General features: G+C 40.9%; 1 long non-coding RNA gene across 1 annotated transcript; it reads left to right on the plus strand.

Moving 5' to 3' along the window:
* The first annotated feature begins 9,332 nt into the window (after positions 1-9,332).
* LOC109196485 (uncharacterized) lies at positions 9,333-14,551 on the plus strand. Its single transcript, XR_003215831.1, has 3 exons — positions 9,333-9,388; positions 9,991-10,072; positions 13,189-14,551. It is a non-coding gene; the product is annotated as an uncharacterized LOC109196485 (long non-coding RNA).
* Positions 14,552-22,551: the final 8,000 nt, after the last annotated feature.

The raw sequence follows: 22,551 nt of genomic DNA on the forward strand, positions 1-22,551 counted from the left end.
GTCATATTCACTAGTGCAACAAAAAGAACAATATCCTTGCTTTCTTTTGAGCCAATTAGCTTGAGTTATGCGTTCACCTTGTTTTATTACTAGCTGTTGGATAACAATCATGTTTTTGTCGCATACTCTCCACGTTCTTCAGAAACTGTGGCACACGTTTCCAGTCCCTCCCTGCCATACCTGCTGGCTGCTAACTCACACCTCTCACCCTGAGGGTTGCAGCCTGTTCTTCTACTCATTCTTACATGGCAGTCACTATGGTGACAGTTGTAACTCCGATGATTAATGCCGCAGGAAATGAAAGTGTTGCCAGGGACGATGTGGGAACATTGTAAGTTCCTGTGTTATGCTGGAGCTGGAATGCTTTGGTGTTCGACATCGAGCCTTTAGCTAATTAGCTAAATCAGCTCGCTGGGGCTTAATTAGAACCAGCTCGCAGACACACCCGTGTCCTGGGGCTCTTTAATTACCCTCAGGTTCATTAGGAGAGAAGGGCTTCAAGCTCTAATTAACTGGCTCTGCGCACCTATAGGTGTTTGTGTGTGTGTGTGCATGTGTGTGTGTGTGTGTGTGCTTTTGCTATGTGTGTATGAAAGCATGTTTGTCACCCATATGAAAACTAAAATTTAGGCCCACAGGGTATGGTAATACCTTGTTAAACTGTGCAGCAAATATAGAAAACACAGTACAACTTTTCATTTAGAGCCAGAAGGAGTGCGAGTATGAAATAAGAAAACGAAAAAGGGTGAGGGAGAGGAGTGAAAGAGAGGTTAGATAACTGGATAAGAGATGTGATAAACCTTTCTGCAGCTAGTGAGTGACAACTTTGTGGAGGAGCAGAAGGAGAGTGGTGAGGCAGAGTGAAGGAGCGTAACAGAGTGTGTGAGAGGAGGGGATGAAGATGGAAGGACAGAGATGGTGCCAGCCCTGAGTATTTTATCTGTTCACTCATGGTGGTTGCTAGCCAGAGACACCAAATGTGCCCACTTTGTCTCACCGTGGGTGTACAGCATTAATTAGAGAGGTGGAAGGATGAAGAGCGCACAGTGCACAGAATAGACACGTGCAAAAAAACATATGCCATAACAAAAAAGATTTCAATCAAAGGACTTGAATGAATTTCAAAGTGTTATTTTTTTTAAAAGGACCCTTTTGACGTCAGACATAAAAGTGCAGTAGATTTAAAGTTTTAGCTCTGTTCTGTTTAAAAGTGTTACTCTTCCCAAATCCGATCATTTAATTAATATTACAACAGTGTATGCTTAAACATGACCAACATGTTCACTAATGTAAATAGTTTTGACTATTGGCTCTTTGATAACAAAGAGAAGGGGTATCGTTAGTACAATAACTTTTATAACAATATTAATATGAAAAGAGAACCGGTCCACGGACAGAGCCTTGAGGTACTGCACATGGGAGAGAAGCTGATGTGACTTACGTGTCATGATGAAAACCTTTTGCAAGCAGTTACAGAATAGGAAAAAGGCAACATTTCTGTTTGTTCACAGAAAATGTGAACGAACCTTTGATGCTTTACTGTGGACCCACTGTAAAAAAACAAAAACAAAAAAAACAACAACAAAAAAAACCAGTCATAGTTGTTTATCTTTTACTTTATTACTTTGGTGTAGCATGAATGGCCAGGACTTTATCAGCAGGAAAAGCTGCAAAATGTATAAAAATACAATTAAAAGTCCAAAATGTATGCCCTCCTTTTTATTTTCCAAAGCCTTCCAGTAGGCCGGATTAGAGTCTTTGCCAGGCTGATTCTGGGCCTCGAGCCTCATGTTTGACACTCCTGGCTTAGAATATGGTCATCACAGACACACAGATCTTCATGTGAGAACAAGAGCCCTATTCAACAGCTGTTCAAGCCTTCTCTTTAGGAGGGACAGCCAATCAGAGGGGTTCTTCTGAGACTGTAAGCATGAAGCTCTCTTTTACAGCGAGGGCAGCTAAACTTGTTCTAGACAGTTAAAGAACTGACAAGCTGCACAATAAGACGAGCTGGGATGCATTTGAGTTGTGAATTGTGCAAATTCTAAAATAGCTTCTCTTTAAGTATCTCAGTAAGCCGTGACAGTGTGACAGTAACTGAAAAAGCTCAATTTAATGCAGCAATAATTAATGCAATTATTTACATTTGCTATTTTTTCTACTGTGACATAATATGATGGCAGCTGTGAAAGAAGTCTTAAATACAATCTAGCATTTAACTGACACTGGCATTTAAATTAAATAATTGCTCCCATGTGCCACCGTGCCACTCCACTTTCTTAGCACATAAATTCCTGGAGAAATACAAATGCTGTTTTTTCGTCCAGAGTGTTTTTGCGGTTGCAGAAGTTTCCTGCCAGGAGTGAGGATAAACTGTGCCAGGGGCAAAACCAGTCAAAGCCCTTTGAAGGTAGCATGCAGAGCTGGTTCTTGTTTGTTGTTTGTCATTTGTTTCTGAAAAGCTCCACACAGTTTGAGGAAATGTTGATAGCAGTGTAAGGAGTGCCGGGAGTAAGAGTGAGACAGATTCAACAGGAAGCTGTCCTTTTTTCATCTCTACGCTCCGTCTATGTCTGAACAGACAGACATAATTTTTTCCCAACAGTTCAGTTTGGCTAATTCGCTGTCAGCTGCAAAGCTAGTGGTTTTGGCTTTTCTTGTGTTTTTCAAAAGCTCCACTTTCAAGTGTGAAAAACACATGCTCGGTGTTGATGGAGGACCAAAACAGAGAGAAAAAACAGGTGTTGCTTCATGTGGAAATCATCTTTGTCTTAAACATGAAAAACCTTTTTTAGTCTCTGTTTTCTCAACAGTGATTTCGGTCATTAGATGGAGAGAACTGTGCAAAAGTCTTGGGCCAACCCTCATTTTTTTGTAATTTGCTAGGAAAATGGGAAACAGGTGCAAATGTGTAAACATACATGGAACTACAATATATAGAGCAAAACCATTGTTTATGGAATTCTAACGAGTTTAAAAGTCAATATTTGGTATTACATTTATTCTTAATCACAGCCTGATCTCTCAAGCTTTCTTGTAATTTCTTTTAAAAGTCTTCAGGAGTAGCTCTCAAGACCTTCGGAAGGACATTTAAAGCTCTTGTTTGAATGTTGGCTGCCTTTTTTGTCTGTTCTTGGTCAGGATGATCCTACACTGCTTTAGAAATCTTGAGTTCCAGGCTCAGAGGAGGCTAACCCTTGACTGATAGCGTTCCATTGTATGTTTTTCTCTCCTTTTAACACATTGGCAGTGTGTTTGTGATCATTGTCATGCTGAAAAATGAATCCTCAACACTTTCCAGATGGTATTGCGTGGTGGATCAAAACGTCTTTTCTGCATTCATAATTCAGTCAGTTCTGACAACATCCCCACCTCGATTGGATGAAATGCAGTTCCAACCATGACAGAACCTCCACCGTGTTTTATAGATGGTGGCAGACACTCTCTGCTCTGCCTCTGTCAATTCGATCCATGAATTTTAAGTTGGATTCATCACTCTATGAGACCTGTTGCTGTTCGTGTGTAATTTTGCATACCTCATACCTCAGTGAACTGCTTGTGATGCGCAGTGAACAGAAGCTAGATCAACTAAAGGGCCAAATGATTCTCTCAGGTCCTGTGTCAGGTCTTGACTTGATTTTTCCCTCTTTCTTAAGGACATTACTTTCAGCATTAATGACTTTATCTGGGGTAGGTTTTAGGCCTGTCACTTCTTCTTTGTCTGCCACCTTTTGTTTTTTCAATTTCTTTACGGATACACTCCTCAGCATGTCCAGATATGTCAAGTTTTCTGTTAATAGCACGTTGGGAATCACCTTGTATCAAACTGTGTTGTGTTTGGCCTTTTTCATAGGCTGAAACTGAAATGGAAACAAAATTATGTTTTTTGTGACAGACTGCTAGTAGCAAAGTACCTAAATATACAATTTAAAGTTCTTTGCTAAGTTATCTGTTATGTGTAAACACAACACTGGTTCATCTCTTACCTTCAGTTAAGTGCCTGAATGAGTCATAGGTCAGGCTTAGGTGGTTAAACAAACAAAAAATATTCCTCTGAAAAGTTTACAATGCACAAGGACAGTTAGTGAAAATGCAGCCAAGAAAAACTGTTAAAGACCTCCAGAAAGCCTGGAGAATTACTTCTCAAGATCATTTAAAAAATAGGATTGAGGGGAGGCTAAAGACTTCTTAACATGGTTTGGATTTGAAGAATGGACGAATGACTTTTCTTATGGAATAATAGGGTTTCAAATATTTAACTGAGCGATGTTGAACCATAACATTCTGGTATCTGGTGAGAAAGTCCCTTTTCAGGGTTAGCGTCATCCGACTTGTTGTGCACCCTCTAAGAAAGATGTCAGTACAAAAGTAAAAATTGGAGCGGGTAACAGCAGGTACGGGCAGTTGTGGCTTCAGAAATTTGATGGGGAAAAAGAGAAAGGAGCAAAACTAAACTAAAACAAAACTAAGCCAACTTTTAGATGTTTGGGTGACATATATTTTCTACTCAAAAACAGTCCTTGATGAAATATTCCTGGAAGTCAAATTTTCACATTGCAGATTTACTTCCAGTAAATCCCAGCTTCATATGTTTTCCACAGTAGCTTCTCCAGTTTGGTGAGAAGTTAGTCAAACTTGCTGTCAAATTGCTGCCACAGTGTTGTGTATGATGTATACGTAGCTTTCAATGCTCTTCACAAACTGCTGTGCCATACTCTGTCAGGCCAGGCTGAGACAAGCTTCATATGGATTCATTGATTGACAAGATGACTGGAAGCTGCCAGGCTTGAAGCATTGAGTTGGCTCAGTCGATTTGTCCTTGGCTGACTGTGATGACACACGGAAAGCATGCTATTCAAACACAGAGCCAGTGTAACAGAGTACAGCACTGGAGAGAGAATGCATACAGCACGAAGAGGAGAAGAAGTCGGATGTTTGATAATGGTGACGACAGGGATGATTAAGTTAAATGTAATGATTTTCAATTTCGCTTGTAGTAATGATGATGACGATGATGATAACGGTGATAATATTGATAAAACGTTGAAGACAATGTGGATGACAGTTACTTTGTTAATGTTTTTACATCAATTCATTCGTGGAAGAGACAAGATTGTTATCAGATTGTTACTTGACACATAAGAAGTTGTGCACCATTGCTATGAAGAACTGCATGAAAGTGAAAACGTTCAGTTTCTGCGGGTAATGAAAAACTATGGCACCATAGCTGAATTCTATAAAAACTGTCAAACCTTAAAAATAAACAAATGTAAGTGTTTTCACCTTTCTCAGCTCTGTCATCTTTAGCCCTTGTGTGTCGTTATCAGACTTAAAATCTTTCAACTTGATTTCTTCTTTTCTTTCTTGCCAAAATTACGTGAAACTTTAGTGTTCACAGTCTGCATCTTTGGCTTTTCACTGAAGTAACTAATGTCTTGTAGCAGTATTCAGCTAATATACAGACAGTCTGTTTATTATTAATTAACAGTCTTGGTGTAAAGAGCAGTGAGAAAATATGTCAAGCCAATGTCCTGGTCCAGAAGCAAAATTTTGTTTCAAGTCCCACTAACATTTGTAACTGAGGTAGAATATTGGGTATAGTAGTCGCAGCTACTTAACATGTCACCGGGACAGAAAGGACTAAATGCTGTAATTGTTTTAGACAGCAATGCCTAGAAAGTTATTAAGGTTTCAGGCGAGAGTCTATTTGGATATGGATCAAACCAAATTGTAGCTATATTTCAATGAAGCACCTGTATTACTCTGTTTGTTTACCAAAATTTTATCTTAATGCAGATTTCTGTGAACATAGAAAATAAAGCCGGTTTATCAAAAGTCATTATTGTTTTTTTAACAAATAAAATGCTAAGTGAGAGATTGCAATGGATTGCAGAATCTATTGGAACCGTGATTTTAATATTAAAAATTCAGATCATTTTAATTGGGTAGTCGTAATAATTGTAATTGTGATTTTGATAAAATGATAATAATGACAAAAGTGATGAATTTAATGATGAATAGAAGGATATATATATCTGTGGCTGTAATGTTAATGCTGGTGTGGTAACAATGGAAACGTTCAAAAGCACATTCAGCAGAACAGCGATGCTACAGTGATAGTTGTTGTCTGTGGTGTTTTGTGTTAATAAAATGTAGGTGGTGTGGATAATGAGGTGACACGGAGCATGCCGTAAATGTGTAGGATGACGTGGATATTGACTGTAATGATGATTATAAATACAGTAATGATTTTGATGAAGTGAGTGGTTAAGACTGTAGCCACTTTCCCAGTAATAATGATTATGATGGTGATAATGATAACAAAGCTGATGGGGAAGCTGGTGCTTGTATCCACATGCTTTTTTTGTGAAGAGTAGTAATTACATATTAGATGGTAATGCTATTTATGCTCCCACTGTGTGATCTAGCAGATCTGTGTGACTGATTAAACGCACACACAGCGCACTGTGGCAGCCTGACAGTCCTCGCTCTCCTTCCAACTGTAGAGAACGCACCTTCAGCCATTCATCAGTGTCACCCTGTCGCTGTCGGTTACAGCCCGGGGCCCGTCGCGTCTTCATTACGGTCCAAATAAATCTGAAATAAAACCACAGATGATTTATTAGCTTCCGATGGCGTCGCGCTGGTTAGCATGGTCTGCCGCCACTATGGCCTAGAGAGACAGTTTTCAGACATGAGCAGCAGAAATCGGATGTGACAAGGAGACGTTGGCGTGATGATATCAGTCTGTGATCACAAGTTCTGCCTGATGAGAGGAAGAGGGCATCCGGGAAACTGTCACAGACCAGTGACGATTTGCTGCATGTCTATATGATACACAAGGTGCCTTTCAGAGAAAAGCATACAGCGATGCTGTTCCTCTGTGATTTTTATGCAAACCCTGAACATCTTTTTTCTTTTTTTATACTTACCTTTGGGACTTATAAATTATCTTAGTGAACAATAGAGAAGTGATAGTTCTTCGCATACATGAAGTATGAGAAAAATCAGTTGACATAAGTTGATTTCTTTCTTTTACAAATGCTGCTAGATGAATTACACTGGGCTAAGCTCATAATCATCATTTTAATCCACGAATAAAGTCGAAGTAGCACTTTGTAGTTGAATGCCTTCCAACAGCAAGTTCAGTCTCCTCGGATACAAAATGTAATCACTTCATCATTTTATCTTAACACATTCTTATGAAATTTTGCTATAATTCACATGTAAATCCACGAGTTAAGACCCTATAAATACTCTCAGAGGTCACAACACTGACTTTGGCTGCTAAATTATAAGCAGGTCACCCTTGAGTCCATCTGGACTTTTGCGCCAAGTGTAATGAATTCACAAGAAAAGGGCAGACATGAGATACTTGACCTTTGACGTTTTACTGCTAAGATGTAACCAGTTCGTGCTCAAGTCCAAGTAACATTTTTTCCAAATTCAAAGAAAGAGAGAGATATGTTTCATAAGAATGGGACGTACAGTACATATACGACAAGAAGCCAAAAATAAATTGTCCACTGTGTTCTCCTGCATAAGGATGAACTGCATTCAGTTCTCAAGTTTAGAAAAAAATAGCAGTTAAAAAAACCCCCCGAAACTGCACAGAAATGGGTCGATTTCACTTGTCATTTCCAGCATGCTTTCCCACCAGTGGCTCAGTGGACCTCACAATCATCAGCATGAGTTGCTGATTTTCTCAATTTTTGCCTACACAAAAACAACAACAATTGTTTCTTGATGACTGTTACAATGCATGCAACACATCATACTGGTGATTTTCTTAGTAACTCCTTTAATGGAATCAACTTTTCCACTCTGAAAAGAAAGCAAAACAAAACAAATAACATAAAAAAAAACATCGTGGCAACAAGATTCAACAGCTTTTTCAGTTTTCATATCTCTGACTGTAGTTATTGACTATATTAGGATTGAAACATTTAGCCAAACGCTCTGACAACTTGAATTTTGTTGTGAACATATTTGCAACACATTTGTGAAAGTATTTCTACTTTCAAAAAACACAGAAATTCCTGTTAAGTGAACAAAAGAACTTCTAGCATCAGTAACACAAAACTTTGCATCTTTTGGCTCCTCCCGTATTTCCTGCAGCAGATCAATCTGCCCTCCCATTTATCTCCCCCACCCCTTAGAAGCCTCCCAGCTGCAAACAGGGACCTTTAACTTGTGAGGTGAATGTGCTAACCCCTACACTATGGAAACACATAATATTTTGGTTAAGTTTCAGCTGTGTCCTCCTCATTTTATTTATTCAGTATTCCATATAGGCACAATTATAGCAACATAAATATCCTTGAACATTTAATGCGTTTCAGTAGTGTCAGGAGTAGCATGTTTGCTTAACACACTTAAAGGCCCAAATTCACAACTAGAAGGAAATAAAAACCCTGCGTTGTGCACAAAGGGGATCACAAGCGTACTCCCACTGCCATTCCCAAGCCAAGATAAATGGGAAGGTTGGGTCAGAAAGGGTGTGTGGCATAAAAATCAGTGCCAAACTCAAAATTCTATGGTTAAAAATTCCTCACTGAGATATTGTATTTTGTTGAACAAGAAAATGAAAGTTGACAGAACTCTTGTAAAGTTGACAAAAACCTCAAAAAGCTTTGAATGTTGCCTTGAAATGTTGCATTTCTCAACCTTTTCTTTTTTTGTTACAGTATATTATTCATACACATTTGGTTTACATTTGATTAAATCAGATATATTTAAAACCAAATAATCAGAATCAGAATACTTGGTTAATCTCTAAGGAAGTTATGTAAAACCAAATACTTATTTAAAAAGTGACAATTGTACTGTCCCTGCTCTGTTTGTCAGACTTGTGAAACTAAGTGCTGAATCCCAAACTATATTTATGCAGCCTATTTTTCTAGCTGCTCCACTTTATTATTTTAGGAGTTACTCTGAAAAGAAAATGCCCATAACTGCCACAATGATTTTTTTTTTCTTAAGAGATTTGTTTGCCACCATTTCTGAATACCCTAGGATGGACGTCACATAATCTCTTTTGCTGTCCTTCACTGGGGCTTCGTGTCAGGCTAAAAAGACAAAAGCTTAGGGCTTTGGACTGATATGTGTGTTGTGCTCAGCCGAGCCTCTAACCTGGGATCAGTCCCAGAATGGCCATTTCAGCGGAGTTCAGTCCAGATGACAAAGCTCCAGCTGACTCCAGGCCAGTTCAGCGGGGAGAGGCACAGCTGAGACCTGCAGGTGTCACATTGTCCTGGTTGTCACTAACCCAATTACACCTGGATCACTGAGGACACGCACGCACGCTCCTGCATGCAACAAGACAGTGCAGAAACACACACAAGACCCGTAATACATGCAGATGGGAGCGGTGTGAGGGAGCGATGAGGTAAGCCTATCCAAAATAAAATAAAAAAGCCCTCCAGGAAATTAATTTCTCCACTTGTTGTTAATTAATTATGCATTAGAAAAGGCAAATAGAGAAGATGATAGAATGAAAAATGAGACATTAAAGCAAAAGTGAATTTTCAATGCTCTCCCACATCTTCCATCCTTTCCTTTCTTTGTTATTCTTTCCTTCCTGCTTTCTTGTACGCTCAGGTTGAAGCAGTCCTCTAGCACTGATTCTTCGTCTTTTCTAGAGTGTGTCTGTCTGTGTGTGTGTCAAGGTGTAGTGAGTCGTCAGGTATTACTTATGTTGTGGGGACCTAAATCTGTTTACATAGTGATATTACGGGGACTTGTGTCCTTGTGGTGTCCCCATAAATCAGTTTTAAGTAGACCACATTTTTTTTAAGGTTAAATTTAGGCAACTGGCAATGGTTATGGTATGGTAGAGGTAAGCAGTATTGTGGTTAGCGTTTGAGTAAGTCTCCAGAAAATGAACGTAAGTCAGTGTAATGTCCTCTGAAGTCAGGCATACATGAATGTGTGTGCACGTGCACGCTTGTGTGCTCTAATGGTGTTTAATGCCCAGACTAATGGTTTCAGCAGGGAATCCTTGTGCAGAGCTTTGGTCCAGGCCTGGGCTGATCGCTGGCAGGACCATTCCTCATCCTGATACCGCATGGAGGTGAGAGCCAGGGGAACAGACAAACACACACACACGCGCACACACACACACACACACTGTCTCTGTTTCCTACTAGCTTGCTTGATCACACACACAGTTTCTCTTCCTTTGTTTCCTCCTGACTTTAATCCTGCATCTCTTACATTCACACATATTCTGTTTCCTCACCTTAATCACATTTCTCACATCTGTGTGTGTAAAAATCCTTTGCTCGTTAGTGCTTGCAATTTGATTTCTTTTGTATGTTATATTTTCCTTTTCTCCTTATTTTCATTAACAATGACCTGTATACTCTGCATGAACCTAATCTCTGATTAGGCCATAATCCTGTGATAATTCGGATAGCTAGATTACCACGTTTATTAAAATTTTTAAAAATGAAAAAGAAATTTTTAAAAATGAAACTAAGGTAATAGCAAAACCTTCGTAGAGATTTTCATTATTTTGTACCATTAGAAGAAAATGGACTTGTAGTCTAATTGGCCCTTCTGCACTTTCCAGGTGTAATATCAGGTACCTAAGCAAATGTAATATTGAGTTTGCGGTCTTTCGGATGAGCACTAGTCAAATTTTTGTGGGGAGGGTCATCTCCTTGTTGCTAAGCAACATCATTTGGTACTATGACATCATCTGTGGTTGTTTCACACCTCTTTGTGGCCTAATAATTATGTTACGAACTCAAGTAAATACAGAGATAGACTAGATATAAATATGATAAGTAAAGTAGCAAAGAGGCAAAACTGATGGAGGCAAAACTGAAACTGTAAGGCAATGGAGTGCAGGGGAGAAAGTGAGATGAAGGCAGGGGCTATCTGTGTGTATGTGTGGTTGTCTGTAGAGAGGTGTAGGCGGTATAGGCATACAGTTGCTCAGGGCAGTAAGGGTAGGGGGGTGTGTCAGTACAGATGCTCTGTGACCGGGTGTCACAATTCGGGCCAGGAAGCTGAATCCAGCGATTAATCACCGGGCCCCTCCGCTTGTAATCAAACGGGCTCTGGCCATTATGTATGAGCCATGTCACAATTACTGACTCACATTCTCATGCTTGCGCGCACACACAGAACACTCAGAGTTGATCATGTGCACACATGTATGAGGACGTACGGACATGCACACGCACACACACACAAACGGCGCGCAGAACAACCACTGGCCGCGCACTAGGATTATGGCTGTCTTCCAAAAGGCCACTGGGGCAGTCTTCAAAGACACAAACATAAACATCCTAACAAAGCCAACACATTATAATCTTAGTCAGCAACACAGGGGTAGCAGAGGGGAGAATGTCAGCACGCAGTGAGAAAGAGGAAAAGAAAAAAAAATAGAAACCGAGTCAGTGGGAGTTCAGGACTAATGAGTAAGACAGATATACTGAATAATGGGAGTAGAAGAGAGACAGATGAAAAGAGCGGAGGGGTAAGAAGGACTGAAAGTAGGAGTGAGGGTGAAAGATGCTGTAGAAGAACGAATCAGGGAAGAGCTAATGAGCGAGCGAGAGCAAGAAAAGGAAGTGAGGGCTGAGGAGGGGATGAAGAGGTGAATCCGCAGGGATGGAGGTAAAGCTCTTGGTCAGCGGTTTCCACAGAGATGGTGGACAGGCCAGCTGACAGAATGAATAATTTAGGACAAGGTGTGGACATCGATCCCACAATGCACTTCTGCCTGACCACACTGTCCAAGGCATACATTCTCAATAGCTGTCTATCTTTCTCTCTGTCTCTCTCTCTCCCCCCCACACACGCATAAATTATCCTCAGTAGTTCCTCAGATTCCAGCTGACCGCCTCCAAACAAATGACCACTACTCTCACACACTGCATTAGTTACAGTATCGTTGTGTTAATATTGTTATATCTTTACTGTGATTTTTTTTTTACTTTGATAAAAAAAATTGTCAAAAAAAAAAAAATTAAAGCGATATTTAATCTCGAAAACAGACAAATAATACTTGGGCCTACTCTCTGGCCTGTGCTAACAGACAATGATGGCTTTCAGTAGCCTCCTCTGTGTAAAGTCCTTCCTGTTTGGTTCACTAACTTCCTGTCTACTGCAACCCGATTCTTCCTTGTTGAATGAGATGTCTTTGACCCTGCTGGCCTCCTGTCCAAACCAAACACAGCCACTTCCACTTGAATTTTCCTGCAGGAAAGAATCAGTGGACATATAACATATAGTGGGAGCAAATTTTGGATACTTTGTTTACTTGCAAAATCTCTCGTTGAGCAAATCTGCATAATCAAATGGCTAATATGAATATTTTATTAGTTTATTACTTTGCCAAGATTGATATTAAATGCTGGATATGATGAACATCCACTTTAATTGCAGTCTTACATTTTTTTTAGTAATGTTTCCCCAGCCTCTGGCATAACACAAGACCATTTTTAACCCCGTGGAACAATGTTTCTCCCAAATCTCTCTGGCTTTGCAGGCACCTCTCCTCTTCATTCATCACACAGCCTGAACAAGTGACCGGGGAATGACCTCGCAAGCTCGCAGACGCACATGTTGTACACGCACACACACACACACACACACACACACACACAAGCTGTTAGACACACAAGTCCGCAAACACAGATTCAGCTCACACACAAAAGCATGATTCATTTTTCACAAACGATGGATACCTTGGAAGCCATGCTCAAACATGCACATGCGTACACTCGCACATAGACACACCCCTAAATGTGCACGCTCACGCGTAGAGGTTCCTATCACATCCGTTACAGATGGGTTCTCCTCCTCCTCAGTCCTAAATGAATATAAATATGTCTGTTTGACATCATTCATCTGCCAGAGACAAACACATTTACCACATCCGGCCAAAAGAGGCAGTGTTACTCTCTACTTCGCTGGAGAGACGCATGCAGAAAATGGAAACTGAAAAGGAGAGTGGGAGCAGGGATGTAAAGGCTTCTAAAAATACACATGAAATCTAATAAGGTTTGTTCACAGCAGGGAATTAGTACATATACGTAATGCACTTTCTCTTTTCTTTTGTCTCTCACGCGCAGCCGTGCGGAAAAACAAACTTCCCTCGCTTTTTAAAATACATTTTATTCTGTTGCCGTCACCCCCTAATCAAATCTGATCCTATCTCTCCCCTCTTGACAGGTTGCATTCACAATGAAGCATTTGAAAGCCCATTAGCTCCACTTTCCAGCATCGTAAAGCCAACAGCAACCTGATATCATCAGTAACAGTCCACGAGAAGATGACAGCCAGACGACAAGTGAGATGTGGACAGACTAAAGGAGCTGAGAGAACGAAGAGATATCGGTGATGGGAACAAATTGAAACAAAATGGCGGGCGATACGCTGCGAGGAGATGCTTGGGGAGATGCCATGCGGGCCAGTGGTGAGAATTTACAGCATGAGACGCATCATCATGGGTCGTCTTAGATAATGATCGCTTTTGAGAAGCAATCCTCGACATTTTACTTATGCTGTTTCGGCAATGGGAAAAGAACAGCAATACACCTGTTGAGAGTCATTTACAGTGACATTTAAAGATCTTTCAGCTCATGAAAAGCTCCTTTTCAGTTATAATTTGAAAACCATTAAAGTTCACCAGACGTGACCTGTGTCCTCAGTCTCCACGTCTTCATAATGTTCTGCCCGCGAAGCCCTGAGGGAGGCGACAGCGGTTTCAAAGTGAAACGGCTCCTGCTGCAATCTGTGCTCCATATGTCATTAAGCCCATTAGGGAAACACTTGGTTAACATTAGAGCCAGAGTACCAGCCTTTGCTATGGGAACAGTCGTGGGTCGACATAAAAGCGGCGTCTCACTTGGTCTCGCTTCCTCTCTTTGTCTGGCTGCCTGTATTAACTAGCCATTGTCTTGTTTTTCACCCTCACCACTATGCTTTCTGAAATGCATCCTCCATTTCCTCACTGTGAGTCATTTCTCTTTCACTCAGCTCTTTTTTTTTCTGCCTTCAACCTTCACTGGTTATACATTTTGCCACTGGGGGCAGTAGAAGAAAAGATGTTGGTTTTGTTTGAACAGCATTTAGACAGTACTCTTTGTCAGTGTGGAGTAATGACAGCCTGTGTAAATGACCTTCCTTTCACTGGCATGGAATGTTTTGTTGCTCCCTTTCCATTGTATCCCTGCATGATACTTCAAACAGAAAAATTTAGACTTTCGTGACACTGAGTAGTCTTCGTGGTCAACAAATCATAAATTTTGCTGGACTCAGGTGATAGAAGTAATCAAAAAAAAAAGAAAAAGAAAAACAGCCTATCATAATGTTCTCTTGAGGAAACCAGGAAACCGATATGGCATTTTCACCTAGAGGTCAGGTGGAGGTCAGCATTGAGTGTCATGCCCCTGCTCTACACCCCCCAACACACACGCCCCTCCCTTCCCTTCTCTGCCTCCTTCTCCATTCCTGTGACAAAGAGAGCCAGTTCGGTTGCCAAGGAAACAGGCTTTTTCCATGGCGATGCTGGAACACGTGGGAAGGGCAGGGCGGCTTTGTTTCGCCCCTGTGATGAAGGATTCTCCCCATGCATGTTTAATCGCCAGACTTATGGTCCCAAACCCAACAGCCGAGCCCATCCACTACCGCCTGATTATGTTCAATGGAGCTTCTGACACCACCATTTTGCCAGCTTTATCATGCTGTGCAGCTCCCACCACGGGTACCTTAGCCATTGTTGCACAGCGTTCTTGACGAGTACAGCTGAGACCACAGATAGTCAGATCAAACAAGGAAGGCACACATGCGACGCAAACAGCAACCGAAAATACGCCTGGCCAAATAAACACACTTACTTTGCATACACACTTTGAAAAATACATAAGGCCGAGTACACAATCCTTTTTGTCCTTTTTCCGTATCTTGGCAGCCACCCACCACTGTTTGGCTTAGCACAGCAAGGGGGAGAAAAAAAAATGGCTGATCACCATGGCAACTGTGTGTGCCGTTCTGCTACAGCTGTGATGTATGTGGTGACACTTTTGACCCTGTGGTGAACTCTATGAGCCGTAGAACGTCCGGATAGACCGGCCTTGACTGTCCTGCCTCTATGTGTACCACATAGGTTCAGTTAATGCCCCGGTCAACATCCACCACCTAACACATTTTTAAACCCAGTCTGACAAGGTCAGGGCTGCATACCTTTGTCGTGGAAACAACATTTCTATGAAGTCTTAATCATCATCTGTGATCTCGATCACAGATGTGATATATGTTTTATAGTCTATAGTCTATAGTTTATAGTGTTGTGTGAGCTCACAGATATAATATTTTGCAGCAAAACACCGCGCTGGCAGAGAGATTTTGCAGATTTCGACATCAGATACAGGCAGATATCTGCTACATTCACTGTCTTCAAATCCACTTCAAAGACAAAGGCAGCCTGTGTTGGACCCTGATAGAATTCAAGGTTTGTTGCCCCTCATGTGTTTGCTTCCTGCCTCTCAGTTATGTGTGTCCTTTATTGTCACACAACAAAACACGTCTTCAGATCTTCCGCTGGGTATCCGCTGACATTTACCGATCAAGCACATTGTTTCATATATATGAAAAAAGGTCAAACGCACACAACCTGTGCACAGATATCAAAGTGCCACAGCGTTTTCTCCAGCAATGCACACACACACACACACATTCAGGAAGACACACCTATTGTTGTGTGATGAGACAGACAGAAAAGTCACGTAGGCTTGCAATGCAATGCAGTACTTATCAACACAAATTCCCTCAGTCAGCAGTTGTCTCCTCCTGTCTGGTTGGTTTTGCAGAAATGTAGCACCTGTTCTGTGTTTCCACCACTAGGGGTGCTGCAGCTTTGCACAAAACCAGAGCTCCTAAATCTACCACAGCTGCTGCTGCTGCTTCACACTGAGCTGCTGTGGAGCAGAAGAAGGGGAGCTGACACCCAGAAAATGCCATCGAGCAGCTTTAGGGAACAATTGATTCTGCATTGTACCAGTGAACATATATAATGGGGAAAGCACATTAAAAAAACAGACCAGTAGATGTGGATAAAACAACTGAAAACCTTTTTTTTTAAATGTGTTCTTTATAATAAATTACACCCAGTCAGAAAGCTGATAATCACAAAGAGAAAAGAGACAGTGCATATTAAAATAGCAACACAGAGCTGTTCTTGAGCTTTTACAGGTTTTACTGTTGTCATGTAATGTTTCTTATGTAAACCCTGCCTCATACTTTGCCAAGAAGTTGGGGGTTTTTTTGTTTCATTTTCTGTGCTCCTACCTGCAACTGCAGCAGGAGAAATTTTCCTCTTTTAGCAAAAATTGTAACAAAACAAAAACAAATGAGACATTCCATGTGCTGTTGCAGCTCCTCAGTCCTGTTTGTCCAGGTCACACCCTCAGAGGGTCGTGACCTCCTTAGATACACTTAGACCTGCCATACCGATGAGAAGTCAACTTGCATGTCTTAAAGACACAGAGAACAGAAAGAAGCTTTGCTACTTGTCAAACACGTAAAGCTGCACCTATATGGTTCCATTTGAGCAATATTTAAAGCTGCGTTCATGCACCTGAATAATATTTTTTCCATATCAGTGCATAGTGTATGTCCCTTATACAATCAGTTCTCTTCCATAGTTTAAACTGGATTTGAAAGTTATGGATTCTGCACCAGTGGGGGATGTAATGTGTTCCAAAGTAATGCTACATTGTAAGTTGGTAATGTAACGTATTACCGGCCGCAATTCAGTCATCACATAGCATTTGCTAAGTAAACAGTTATGTCATTAATTTCATTATATTGTTCTTTAATTTGCTGCACAGTGGGTAAAGAAGGCAAGGAGGGGAAAATGGTAGTGCAGTCTACAACTTCTAAAGAGTTGTCGTGATCTCTGGACAAGAGCGTTACAGTAAAGTGCCCACAGCAGAATTCACAACTGCAAAACACAACACAGAGTCAGGCTTGTACCATTGTAGATTCCACTTGTACCATACATGTGGCCACAAAATCTTCATGTAAAGTGCCTTTTAGGCTTTTTATTTTTTTTTACTAATTTTGCTGACAACTTCGTATTAAGGCTTAAACAACAAGGCAAAGATTATGTATGTGTCGTCATTAGGATAGGGATTAGTGTCAGTGTGTGGGACTGCAGCCCACAGTTTATATTGTTAACTGGTAATTATGTGACAATTCATGCTATAAGTAACACAGAAGTAATGTAAAGAATTACTCTGTTCAGGGATATGTAACACAATTCATTAGCGTTTTGCTCTTAGGCATTCAATGTGGAATTTCTTCTCTTAAGATTTAAATGTACAAATTGCAAAACCCTTGGAGCTGAATTTGTTTTTTGTGATTTTGAGCTATAGATAAAAATTGACTTCCTGGAAAGTTCATTCAGTTCATCTGCACGCATTACTTTTCCAAGTAACGTCTTCTATCACACACTTGTACTGCAGGTTTGCATTGACCCAGGTGTGCCAACTTGGGTCACTCTGGCAGGAAGCTTTCTGCTGGCCTTCACAGCTAATTTGAGTCACTGAACTAGAGTTCTAACCTGTGTTTCTGCTGTTTGGTGCTTTTTAGCTAAATTATCTGGCAAATATTATGGACTGTTCTAAAGTGCAGCCCTTCCAAGGAGTGGTAATTAGTAAATGGTGAATGGACTGGTTTTTCTACTCTACCAAAGTAAGCAAAGTGCTTGATACAACATACCACATTCAACCATCCACACCCATTTATACATAAACTATGCTTTTTTGCAATGCAAATATAACCCAAACTCTTTAAACCCCAAAGTCCATACACACCGACTGGTTGAACTTTATTTGCTGTAGGAAACAACCTGATTAAATTTATCTGAGATATTATTATTACTAATACTATTTATAGATATGTTGTCTAACTCTCAATAATACTGTATCCCGCTATCTCTTGTATTACTTCAGTTTTAACAGTGTTTTCACCACAAATCAAAATGACAGAGAAAAAATGACGAAATTTAGATGAGCCTGAAGAATCCTTTCAGCCTGTCTCTGCATCTGTAGGTACGTGGCCCTGTCAATCATGGTCATCACATTTGGGGACAGTCCCCTTCGTCTGTCCACCCCTCCCTATCTCTCTGGTTGTGGTCCTGCCACTGATGTTGAGTGGGTGACCTTTTCTCTCAGCTAATCCACACCAAAAAGCCCTAATTACTGCTGCCGCTCCACCAGCCTCCCTGGCCCAATAATCAATATAGCCGATTGGCCGGCGGATCACCCCATCAGGCACCAGCGCTTTACATGTGACTCAGCGTGCATATATGTGTGTGTGTGTGTGTTTGTTAGAGTTATTTAGTGATGGTATTTTCATGGGAAAATGCATAGAACAAGAAAGATTGCACCAAAGGGCTGAAAAGACCGTATTTGGAGAAACTCCACAAGCAAAAGAAAGAAAAGCAAAGCAACCACACACACACACTTGTATTTACACACATTCCTCCCACCAAGCTGAATGTTGTGACACTAGTTGACCTTATTGAGCTGCTGTTGTGTAAAGAGTCCCTGATTAGAATATCTTCCCTTTAACCTTTAACAGAGTGACGCGCCGCCCAAAAGCAAAGGTAATATGCCACGGGTTTATGCAGGGAGGTAAATGTTTTGTGTCGTAATTTCATTAAGCTGTGGCATTTCACTAAAAGTCCTGAATGCGTTACTGAAAATGTTGCTTTTTGACAACACTTCTTTTTCTTTACATGCAGGTGTGCGCTTATGCTATGATGAGCTGACACTGTAGCATGTATGCTGCCCCAAGCATTTCTCACCTCTATATTTGTGTGTATGTGTTGCATCTGTCTGAGCAAAAACGCCTGAAGACATTGAAGAGCAACCAAAGGCAGGACGCAGTGTTATCAGAAGGAAAGAACGAGTTTAATTTTAGGCAGTCATATCTGTGGAAAGGAGTAAGCGATCTCTCTTTCTTCTCGTCTTCTCTTTCTCTTTCCTTCTTTCACTCTTGCTGACAGTCTTTGATTGCATTAGACAAGTTAATGAAAAGCAACAATGAAGAAACGACTGGCAGCCCTGCCTGCAGCCCGCACCTGCCAGAGTGTACGTCTGTGTGCGCATACCTGCCAGTGCTTATGTCAAGTTGTCTCTTGGCCTCCGGCGTGCCAGTCACCACGATGATGAGACGGTAAGAGAGTGATGAGAACCTTGTTCATACCCTCGGGGTGAAGTCCGCTCTGCAGACGTGAAATGGTTATCAATATAAACTCCTGTTCCCACACCAGAAGTCATGAGAAAGTTGGAGAGAAATCTTTCTGAAGTGTTAAAAACTCAGCTGTTTCAGAGCACATCGTCACAGGCTTTAGTTAAAAGATGAGATACATTATTTGCTTTAATGAGGCTTGCTGAATCACTTGATTGACATTGCATACCTTTCGTTAAAAATTGTTGCAACAAGATGATCTCTTAATAGAGCTGCTGGTGTATTAATGTCATTAACAGCCATTAACAGCAAATAGATTCTGCAGTCAACTCAAAAGGCTCTAAGTAACATGCAGCCACAATATTGCAATTTCAATATGCGAATTCAATCCTTTAGGAACTTACTTAATAGAAAGAATCATTTCCAATGGCACTTTGAATTAAATATTAGATGATGCTGCACCTGAAGGTAAAGACCCTACAATAACACAGAGAAAACTCCAACAATCAGATGATGCCCTATGAGCAAGCGGAAAGGAAAAACTCCCTTTTGGCAGGAAGAAACAGAACCAGAACTCTGGCAGAACCAGGCTCAGGAATGGGCAGCTATCTGTCACGATTAGTTGGGGGTGAGGGGAGGAAGACAGGACAAAAGCATGCTGTGGAAGAGAGCCAGAGATTAATAATAACCGATTTAATGGAAACTGGTGTATAAACACACAGTGAATGAAAGAAGAAAAAAAGAAACACTCAGTGCATCCCGGGAAGCCCCCAGGAGCATTGCAGTGTAACTAAGAGAGGGTTCAAGGTCACCTGATCCAGCCCTAACTATATACTTTATCAAAAGGAAAGTATATTTTAAGCCTGATCTTAAAATTGCACAACTGATTTTTCATGCAGGTAAATAAAACTGTATTGAAGATATTTTCCTAAAAAATAAACCAAAAATATACAAAATAGTTGCCAAATTTAACTTAACTAACCATAAGTTTTCCCTTACATACACCATAGTTTTCTTGATCTTATTTTCAATGCAATAAAAAAAACCTATATCCGTATTGATCAGCACTGATGCTTGTGTCTGGTGTCTGGGTTTGAGGGTCTGCAGTGTTGTACTTGGTATTATGCCCTGAAATGGGCACAGGAAAACTGATGGTGTTCATTCACTCAAATGAACAACAAAATAAATAAATAAATGAAAATGTCCTTGATTAAAACAGACTTCCCTATCATGACACTGGGACTAATCATACAACTGAAGGAAAAGTGATATCTACTTTCTGCTGGCCCATTAACAAAGACTAAAATTGTCCTTTAAATAGTGATGGTTCTATTGAGTAGAATTTTGCCACAAGCAATCTCTGAATAAATGATCTTTCCCAGTGTGCGACAACAATAGGCATCATAGTTTCTTTGTCAGTAAGTAATAGCTGCATTTTGTTCGTCCATCACCAGAAGCTGATGACATGAAACCATTACAGAGACCTGCGGTCAGTTGCAGATAATCTATCATCTCTGGCTGGAAAACAGGTCAGAGGAGTCAATAACTTTTAAGTATCCACAGTTATGACACGCTATATCATATAAAGGAAAAACCTGAACTCTTGACCTCTACAGTGAGGGTATCCAGTAGCTCTTTTATGCTGTGGGGCGCATTTTGCTGACATGGATTGGCTCCACTTGTCCCTTTAGCAGAAAGGGTCACTCCAATCAATACAAAGTTGTTCCGAGTGATCACCTTTATCCGATCATGAAGCATTTTTATCTTGATGGAAGCGTTCCCCGTCCTTAAAGTGTGAGGGATCACTGAATAATTTAAAAAGTATGAAAATGATGTGACTCGTACAATATAGCTTACCACAAGCCAAACTAAGTGTTAACAGGAGACTTTGGTCTGAGGTAGGCAGAGTCGTCTACTAAGATCATCAAAACATCCAATGGGGGAATATTTCTAGAAGACTGGCGTTCCTTCCTTCTGGTAAAGATCCAGATTTTAGAGAATCAGTCGTTACAGATCTTGGTGAGGTGTTTCATATTGGCTTTTCCTTTAATTTGTCAGCTATTTTTAGTTTTTTTGATATGTAGTGTTTAATCTTGGTCGTTTGCTGTAATTTGGAAAAAGTCGTAAACAGCTGAAATGGTAGCTCAAATCCCAGCTCACTGAGGCCTGTATATAAAATGTGATGGATGCATCAGAAGAAGGAAATGAGTGCTCTATATATAATTAAACTTCACAAAACAAAGGCTTTCTGTCCAACAGCACAAAATTACTGTAAACAAAATCTGTGGCGGTAACTACAAGTAATAGTGACATAGTGAATAGTGCAATTTAATTTCTTGATCGTCTTAACTTTAACTATACAATTATAACGTCTTGGGCATTCCACGTGTGCAAGAGTTGTATTTGTGTGAGCTCATTTGTTTTACTTCTTTAAAACTGTGTATCATTTCCTACGTGTATGTCTGCCTGTGCAAACCTCTGTGCAAACATTGTATATGCAGTGACTGCATGTGTGTGTGAATGTGAATGCATGTCGGTGAACTGAAGACAAATGCAGTCCCACAGAGAGCTGCCCCAGTCAGCCTGGCCTGCTGAGTGAAAATCTGCGGTAATGTTTAGCTAAAGGGGTGAAAAAGAAGGTGAGTGGGGGAGAAGGAAGGGGGGAGGATGAGAGAATGACAGGCTGGGGTTCTGTGAGTAGAGAGTGAGTGGGGAGAGTGAAGAGGGTGGCGTCTGAACGAAGGGAAAGATGGGTCATGGTGCGGAGCGACGGGGAGAGGGAGGGAAGGAAGGATAAAAGGCCCAATCAGGATGGACTGTAGAGAGGTCCCGCTCGGCCTTGTCAGTCAGTCGTCTCCCTGACACCTGAACCTCTGCTGACCGGGTCGTGACTGCCTCTCTGGCACAGGAGATATCACTAGGGGAGTTGACCTTTGACCTTGCACCTCCTCATCTCCACCACAGCACTCACCCTGCTTTCTTAAGCATCCCTTTACTTGCTTCCTTGCCTTCGTTTGTTTTCAGCGCTTCCTCCAGTCTTTCACTAACAGTTTGGTTATCATTTACCCATTCACCATTAGTGACAACGGGGATAAAATACAGTATACACAAGTAAAGAGAAGCGGTTATAAAATACGTTATGGGAATTACAAAGGAAGAAGCACAGGATTAACCTGCAAAGTACAGCTGTTTATTGAACTGGGGTTTCACTGCTAGCAGGTTGCCTCTAGATATGAAAATTGTTTGACTCTCTGGCTGCATCTAATCGAGGATTAGCCATGTTTTGGTAATTAGCAGTGACTTCCTTGGATGTCTGTTGCCTGGAAATTTCACACG

Source organism: Oreochromis niloticus, linkage group LG22, assembly GCF_001858045.2.
Source record: "Oreochromis niloticus isolate F11D_XX linkage group LG22, O_niloticus_UMD_NMBU, whole genome shotgun sequence".
NCBI classification, from domain to species: domain Eukaryota; kingdom Metazoa; phylum Chordata; class Actinopteri; order Cichliformes; family Cichlidae; genus Oreochromis; species Oreochromis niloticus.